At 51.2% G+C, this 7,762-nt stretch overlaps 1 long non-coding RNA gene across 1 annotated transcript; it reads right to left on the bottom strand.

The window, feature by feature from the left end:
- Positions 1 to 446: 446 nt before the first annotated feature.
- LOC137149695 (uncharacterized) lies at positions 447 to 3,305 on the bottom strand. Its single transcript, XR_010918824.1, has 3 exons — positions 3,180 to 3,305; positions 1,606 to 1,709; positions 447 to 1,367 (listed from the first exon to the last, which is right to left on the bottom strand). It is a non-coding gene; the product is annotated as an uncharacterized lncRNA (long non-coding RNA).
- Positions 3,306 to 7,762: the final 4,457 nt, after the last annotated feature.

Raw genomic sequence — 7,762 nt, 5'->3', positions numbered from 1 at the left:
AGCTTGTTAGCTGTGGGTGTAGGTTTCTCGCTGGGTGTCTGGGCCGAGCCCAGCACAAAGGGGCCCTGAGCTCAGGTGGAGCCGGGACTGTCTCTCGCTCTGTCTGTGCCACATGCTGCCCAGTAGGGTCTGATCTCTGCTGACACCTCTAACTGCAGATGTCACACAAACCTTTTTATCTCCCTACTGCTTCAGTTGTAGCGCCAGAGACCAGGGAAAAGCCCTTTTCCTAGTGAGTGGTGGTGTTTCCTCTCCTTCTGAGACAGCCCCTCCCCAGCACACAGAGGCATAGACAAGGAGGATGACAGGAAGACAAGATACACACACACACTATCCCCAGCACATTAGTGGCAGAGATACAGCTGCTGCCTCAGTTTCCCTGATGGGCTGGGAGGAGCCATTCACACACAGGATTGAAACTTACAAAACAAAAAAGTTTCCCTTCCCAAAGCTGGTTTATTTGTGATATATTTTTTGTTATATATAACTAATATGAATATAGGCATCTCTTCACCCTCCCGGATCCCTCACCATAGGGTCTGAAAAACAGCCCGTCTCGCCTTATACTAGGAGTTGGTAAGTCCTTTCCCAAGGCTCCAGGGGTTCCCACCTACAGTCCATGGGGACAGAGGCCCACGGCACCTCCAGACACCCCTGGCAGATCACCGGTGTCCAGCCACACAGCCCTTGTCCGGCTCCTGCCCGGGCCTCTGACAGGAGGGACGCTGCAGAGTCGGCTGCTCCCCTTCCAGTATCCAAGTCAGAAGTTTCTCTCTCTGATCCAGAGCGAGCTGTTATACCTGCTTCCTCTCCCAGCAGGCCTTGCTGCCAGCCTGTCCCACCACGCTGCTCCTGCACCTGCCTGTGCTGTCGTATGCAGAGCGTACGGCCCATCTGCCCATTGTCGGGGGCTGTGTGATCACCAAGGGTGAATTCAGGCCGGGGATAGCTGCATTTCGGCAGGAAAAGGAACATGGACGAGGGCACAGCGGAAAAATAAGTACAAAGGCCGTGGATGGATTTTAAGCTGCAGGCTCCAAATGTTATGAAACCTAAACGCAGGGGCTGCCTGCAGCCTGGGAGGGCCACGGTGCCAGAGACTCCCAGGAGAGGAGATATCGACTGTTCCTTCAGCCAGCGTCTCTCTTCCTTCCTGCTGGCATCAAGTCCCCCACTCGCTGAGGTAGCTTTGGAGAGTCCCATGACAAGGCCAATGCCCACTTCAGCCAGGTTACAGCCACTTTGCTTTGCCTTCTGTTTTCTCCGCGCATTTACTGTAGATCCAGCGTCCTTTCCTGGAGCAGTTGGTACTGACAATATCGTGGCTTATAAAAGCACATTCTTCTCTTCCCAGTATTGGAAACCTGCTACAGCAACAAATACATAATTTAAAAAACCCACACAACCGTTAGAGCAGCTTCACCGAGCAGTGAGAATCCAGTCCCGAGCAGAGCACTCAAGGTGATACAGCAAATCTCTGGCAGGGCTAGGAACTAAACCCAAATTCCCCAAGTCACAGCCCAGGGCCTTGACCCCAGGGCCACTCTTCTGTTTGAAACGGGAGCTGCATCATTCACTGAGTTAACAGAACTGAGAGGGACTTACCAGTTGTTGAATTCGGTGCCGTTGGTCCATTTCCAGGGCTGGCCCGGATCCCTCCGGAGGCCGATCCAATAGCCGGCGGGGCCTTTATAGCGCATCACAAAATCCTTGGTTACAAAAATGAAAATAAATGTGCATTACACACCATGGCAGGTGTGCACCGGATTCTCCGAGCTGCTACACAGAGTGCTGGGGAGGTGGTCAGGGCTGGGAATTCTACACCAAGAAATGACAACCCAGACTCACAGACAACACCCATCCACTCCATGAACTACAGGGAAATCAGTGCAGGTGTGCACATCATGCTAAGACTAGTCTGTTCTCTTTAGTAGAGCTGGCAGGAGATTTTCCATTTAAATATTTCTGGGACAAAAAAGGTGTTTTCTGGAAAAATAAATTTTTCCGAAGGTTAGTGTCGATTTTGCTGAAATTTTTCAATTTTCCACCAAGCAGTGATTTTGTTTCAGGTCAGTTCAACGTTTGTCTGTATCCAGCTGAGCTACCAGGGTACCTCATGGGAGCTGTAGTTTGGGTGCCTCCTACCTCCATTCTCCTCTATGAGCTAGGTTCCCCTAGACTACATCTCCTATAATGCACCATGATTTCCCTACTGGCTAAGCCACTGCTCTGCATCATGGGAAATGTAGTCCAACGAGGGATCCTGGTACACAGAAGAGAATGGGGGCACAAGCCACCCAAACTACAACTCCCATGAGGAACCACAGCTGTTGGGCAATGTTGAACCACGCTGAAACAAAATGTTTTCATCTGTGAATGTCAAAAGAAATTGGTTTGATCAAATGTGAAAACCAGATATTTTCACATATTTTTGGAACTGAATGTAAAGTTAAAAGTTGAATTTCAGCTTCTTCTCCTGATTAATATTTTGACATTTTTATCTTGAATCTCACAGAGGATGGAAATTCTGATTTTTAAACAGCTCTAGTAATTGGCAGCTACCTGGCTCAGATTCCCAGCTGCATTCCAAACCTTTATCACTCCTGCATTCTTACTAAATCCAACACTTTTATTGAGAGTCTCTTGCTGTTTGGTTCTTTTTTGAACACCCCAGCTCCTGGAGTCAGGTGATTACAAGAGACTTTCCTCTTTCACAAGTGTATAACCCTCACGGCAGCAGAGAAAAACTTGAAAATGTGACCCACGAAAAATTTTGATACCAAGAAACAAATTAGAAGCCTTCAAAGCTATTCTTTTAAAGCCAATCTCATGTTATCGGGGGTCCTGACTACTGATTTTTAAAGGCCTGGGTTGGCAATGCTGCTCCTGTTACATAAAAGGGACTGGAAAGCAACTGGATTCCTCCACTGGGAATTCCCCAGCGGTTGAGGTCAGCATATAAGCCCCACAGCACTCTGCCACACAGTCCCTAGTGCACAGGCAGGATGGACAGTGCTGGAGCATTCTGCACCCCGGCTATTCTTTGCTGTAAAAGCGGCTATGGGATGTTGCCTTAAATTCAAGCAGCATCTGGGGCCATGCCAGCCCCAGGGCAAAACCAGCATAAATCTGCTTTTGCCACACCCCTCCCCCCATGCAGTTCAGAACCTGGGTCTCACCATTTCCCGAACACTGTCAATCCCAACCAGCGAGGCGTTGTATGCAGAGAACTGCAGTTACAGAACTGCTGGAGGGTTCACTTGATATTTAGCCATCAAAGCGATCAGGCAGGCTACCTCAGTTTCCCCCTTTGCCATTCTTGGCACGATCACCGGCTTTTCCCAGAAATCTATGCGTAATACATCTAACGACAAGGTTCAACACGAGTAGTCCAATCTCCATCACAAAATTTAGCATCCGCACCAAACTTGTTATCCTAGATGGGCACGTACAAGGTTGTTCATTCTACCACGCCCTTTGTTCGGGCAGTCTGGTTTCGGGATTGGTTGGTTTAACCCTTCTCACCCTTCAAAAGCCTTATGGCCCCTTGCTTGGGGTTAGTCCCAGACTTTCTTTCCTTGGTGCCTCAGGGTCTGGTGAGATAAGAGTTTGGGGGGACGAGGGGGAATCCTGCAGGCCAGTTGGCCCTTTGTGGATCTGTCCCCTGGCCCAAGGACAATACATGTACAGAAAGTCCCTCTCCTTCCTTGGGGCTCTGTTTGGCCGGGGATCAATTCATGTGCCCACAGCTGGGCACCCAATAACCGTACCAGTGAAGACCAGGATTCAATCTCTTCAATGCAGAGCTATTTATTGAACAGCAGGTATCACAGACACCTAGAAAGGACGATACAAGGCCTCAGTGACTGTGCTGGCCCCACACAGTCTCCTGATTAGCAAACAAAGCAGGTACGGATACCAGTTCTAAACGTGAGCAGGCAAGACGCTGTCCAGAGCCAGGAGGGTGCAGGAGAAGGGGCAGGATGTGGGCATGAGAGAATCCGGCAGCTACAAAGACTGGGGGAGAGAAAAACCCTGCCTGAAGAGGGCCAAGGACCTTTCCCAGGCCTGGAGGCCTGAGGGAAAAGACCCTGCCAGCAGGGGAAGATAGAACTGGACATCTGGTTTGGGCATGGCCACACTCAGTGGAGCTGTCAGAGGTCAAGAGCCTCCCCTGGCAGGGTGCGGACATTAAGTCCAGGGGCTCGGGAAAATAACCCAGGGAAGCCAGCAACTTTCCTGAAGCCAGAGCACGAGGTGCTGCTTGTAGGGTCCCTGGGTTGGGGCCTGGAGTCGAGGGTGGGACTGGCTCCCCCTCGCATCCCCACTGGCCATTTGCTGGAGGGGCGAGAGCCCCAGAAAAGAGGCAAGGGCCTGTGAGAACCAGGGACAGGACCCGGAGCCAGCAGGGAGCTGCCAGCGTAGAGCAGCTGCATTACCCTCCCCCACCACTAGCGGGTGGAAGAAACACTAGATCAGGGGTTCCCCACCTTCCTGGCTCGAGGGCCACAGATACCAGTTTTACAACCCTGAAGGGCCCCCCGTCTCTGCCAGCAGGGCCCGCCCCTGGCCACTGCAGCCAGACGGAAGGAGTTCAGCGAGGAGGCTGCCTCCTCCTTGGTCTCCCGGCTCCCTGGCTGCAGCAGGGAAACCGCCCGCCTCCTGTACCCCTGTGCACTCCACCTGGGTCCCTAGGCACTGGCTCCCTTCTGCAGCCACGGGGGATGGAGATCAGTGCTCACCTCCCTCTGGCTCCAGCAGGGACCCCAGCCCCTAGGGAACCAGGCGGAGCACTTTGCCGTGCTCCCTGCTACAGCCACGGGGAGGGGAGCGCTGATCTCTCATCCCCTTGGCTGGAGCCTGCACTGGTCTTGTAGCCCTATGGAAACGCTCCCCCTGGGTCCTCAGGCAGTGGCTCCCTTCTGCAGCCAGCAGGGGGGAGCCGCGGGCCACTTTGAAAGACTCCCACGGGCCACTTTTGGCCCCTGGGCCACAGGTTGGGAACCACTGAACCAGTTCCCTGACCTACTGCTAGAAGGAAGCGCTGGACTCACCGAGGTCGAGAAAGAGCTTTGCCACGACTGCTACATACATATTAAATTGCTTGTCAGTCTTAGCCAATTACAACCGTCCAGTGGTACCTGACATGGCATATCTCAGCCAAGTTATTGTCATTTTGCAATATTGATATGAAATAAGATGACAAAGGATCCCTTATACACAGACAGTGTCACAGCAGGGATGGGCAGGAATTTCCCTCCCGTGGAAAATTCCACATTTCCAGCCTGTTTTGTGTGGGTGTGTGTTCCAGAAAGCAATTACTGGCCCGCTATGCAATACTTTCCCTGGGAGGGATTGTTTTCACAGACTCTGCTTTGGAAGAATTATGCCAAAATGTCGCTCCACTTCTCCAGCTCCCCGGCAAACCCCAGCGGCAAACTCCCGAGGAGGCAGGGACACTCCGAGGCTCAGTTCTCCAGCAACCCGCCTGACGGGATGCTGAGGACCTGAGAGTCTGACAACCCAGACTCCTAAGCAGGTCGCCAGGCAGGCTACCGAGGATCCAGGAAGGCAGGCAAGTGGCCAGGGATGTTTCCATCCAAACTTTTGTCAAAATAAACGTGTTCCCACAGAATGTCTTGATTTTTGACGAATCGCCATTTTCCGACCGGAAAAATGGCCTGTCGAAAAATTTCTGCCCGGATCCACTAGTGATGTCGTAACTCACAGGTCAGAGCACGTCACAGCTGGCTGTCTGTGCCTGCTCCACAGGGGGATATACACAGGATATATATACTTTCGACTCAAGCCGTAGCAGCTCATGTGTCTTGTTCTGTCCGTCCCCTGGTCCAACGCTGGCGTGTCAGCCAAGCCCGCAGCTGTCACACCTCTGTTTGGACACCTAGTGGAAATAAACAACCACCTCTTAATGCGAGGACTGTTGCAGGATAGGTAAGTCTCTAGGAGTCAGATGAGGAGTCACAAACGACAAAGACAAAACAGCACTTTCACTGGGTGACGGTGAGGAGGAACTGGGGTCTGAAGATGAAGGAATATGTACAGTAAATGAGACAGACGTAGTACATACACGTTATTACAGACAATGTCCTAACTCAGTGCATTTACCCAGAAGCTGGGTCAATTTCTACACACTTGGTGAGCGCAGTACCAGCAAATCATTTATGTTTCTGAAAAGGCGACGGGGTTTAATTTCCAGTTATAAATGGTGTTGGAAGGTAACTGACTATTCCATCCTGTTACTCGTCTCTCTTTGTGGTTTCCACAATCCTTCATTAGCATTTGGTTCAGACTCAGGAGAGCAGGGCCAGTGTGAACTAAACGACACTTAATTTACTTGTAAACAGCCAGCGACAGAGAAACATCCTTTGTCTGACAGAAAACCTGGGTTTCGCCTTTGCTGGTGATCACCCACCTAGACACCACCTTCAACACCATAACTATCAGCGTCCACACGTATCTGCGTCCACACTATGCGTACATGTTTCAGGATGATACTGATGACCAGGGGGACACCGGCTTGAATTTGAGACCTTACATGAAGCTCTTTGGTGAGCTAGAACGCACGTATCCCTCTGCATCCTCTCTCTGCCCCTTTGCCGGGGGGCATTACGACACCCCTGGTCACGCTGTGCTTCTGTCGTGGGACAATCCAGGGGTCATCTAGAGAAGGGAAGTGGAATGAGAGGCTCCCCTAGGCACTTTGAAACAGAAATAATAAGCTACAAATGCCCTGGCACTGTGTCTTGGATCACTGGTTTTCAACCGTTTTTCCATTTGCAGACCCCTAAAAAATTTCAACTGGATGTCCAGACCCCTTTGGAAATCTCAGCCATAGGGGTCCATGGACCACACATTGAAAACCACTGGGTGCGGGTGAGACCTTGCCAAAGGGGGCTGTTCGGTGAAGTCAGTGGGGCCCAGAGCCTCAGAAGTATTTAGGTGCCCATCTCCACACCTTGGAGGACCTGGGCCTGGGAGGTTTTTCCAGTGACTCCAATAAGCGATGGATCAGAACTTCGGTCATGCATCTTCTTGCACCCTTAGAGTGCTGTGTGTTAGAGCTGTTACAAAGGACACCGTCTCTTTATGTATTTCTGTGAGAGTCCGTTAGAGCCAAAACAGCGATTTTGGTGGAAAATGCAGATTTTTAAGGTCTGTTTTGATGAAACTTTCACTGGGAGGAGTTCTCGCAGCCAGGCTGGACTGTGTGAGAATAGCCCAGTGGTTAGGACCCACCCCTGACAAACCCGCGGACAAGTCCCTGATCTGTCCCTTAGAGCAGGGTCTTGTATCTCCTACGTCTCAGGTGAGTGCTCAAACCATTGGTGGAGTGGCTTGCTATCAGCTTATTTTTGAAATGGGGTCATCCCAGTTTGGTACAGGAACTTTTATTTATGTTAAGAGTCTCTTATTGTGTCTTCAAGGCACATGGTCAAAAGATATAACACTAGAGACAGGGGCATCCGGGCTTGGCCTTTTTCCTCCACCACCTACTCTGGAAGCAAAGGGCACTGAGAGACACAGACTCCAACAGGAGACTTCAGTTGGTTGGCTGGACTATAAGAGGGATAGAAAGTTGGCTACATCATGTGGCTCAACGGGTAGAGATCAACGGCTCGTTGTCTTGTTGGCAGCCGGTCACAAGCGGAGTGCCCCAGGGGTCAGTGCTAGGGCCAGTTTAGTTCAACATCTTCATCAATGATCTGGAGGATGGGGTAGATTGCACCCACAGCAAGTTTGC

Source organism: Emydura macquarii, unplaced genomic scaffold (assembly GCF_026122565.2).
Source record: "Emydura macquarii macquarii isolate MOO-44397 ecotype Brisbane River unplaced genomic scaffold, CSIRO-AGI_Emac_v2 contig_816, whole genome shotgun sequence".
Taxonomy (NCBI): Eukaryota; Metazoa; Chordata; order Testudines; family Chelidae; genus Emydura; species Emydura macquarii.
The sequence above is the reverse complement of the archived record's forward strand: the minus strand, read 5'-3'. Positions and strand labels throughout refer to the sequence as shown.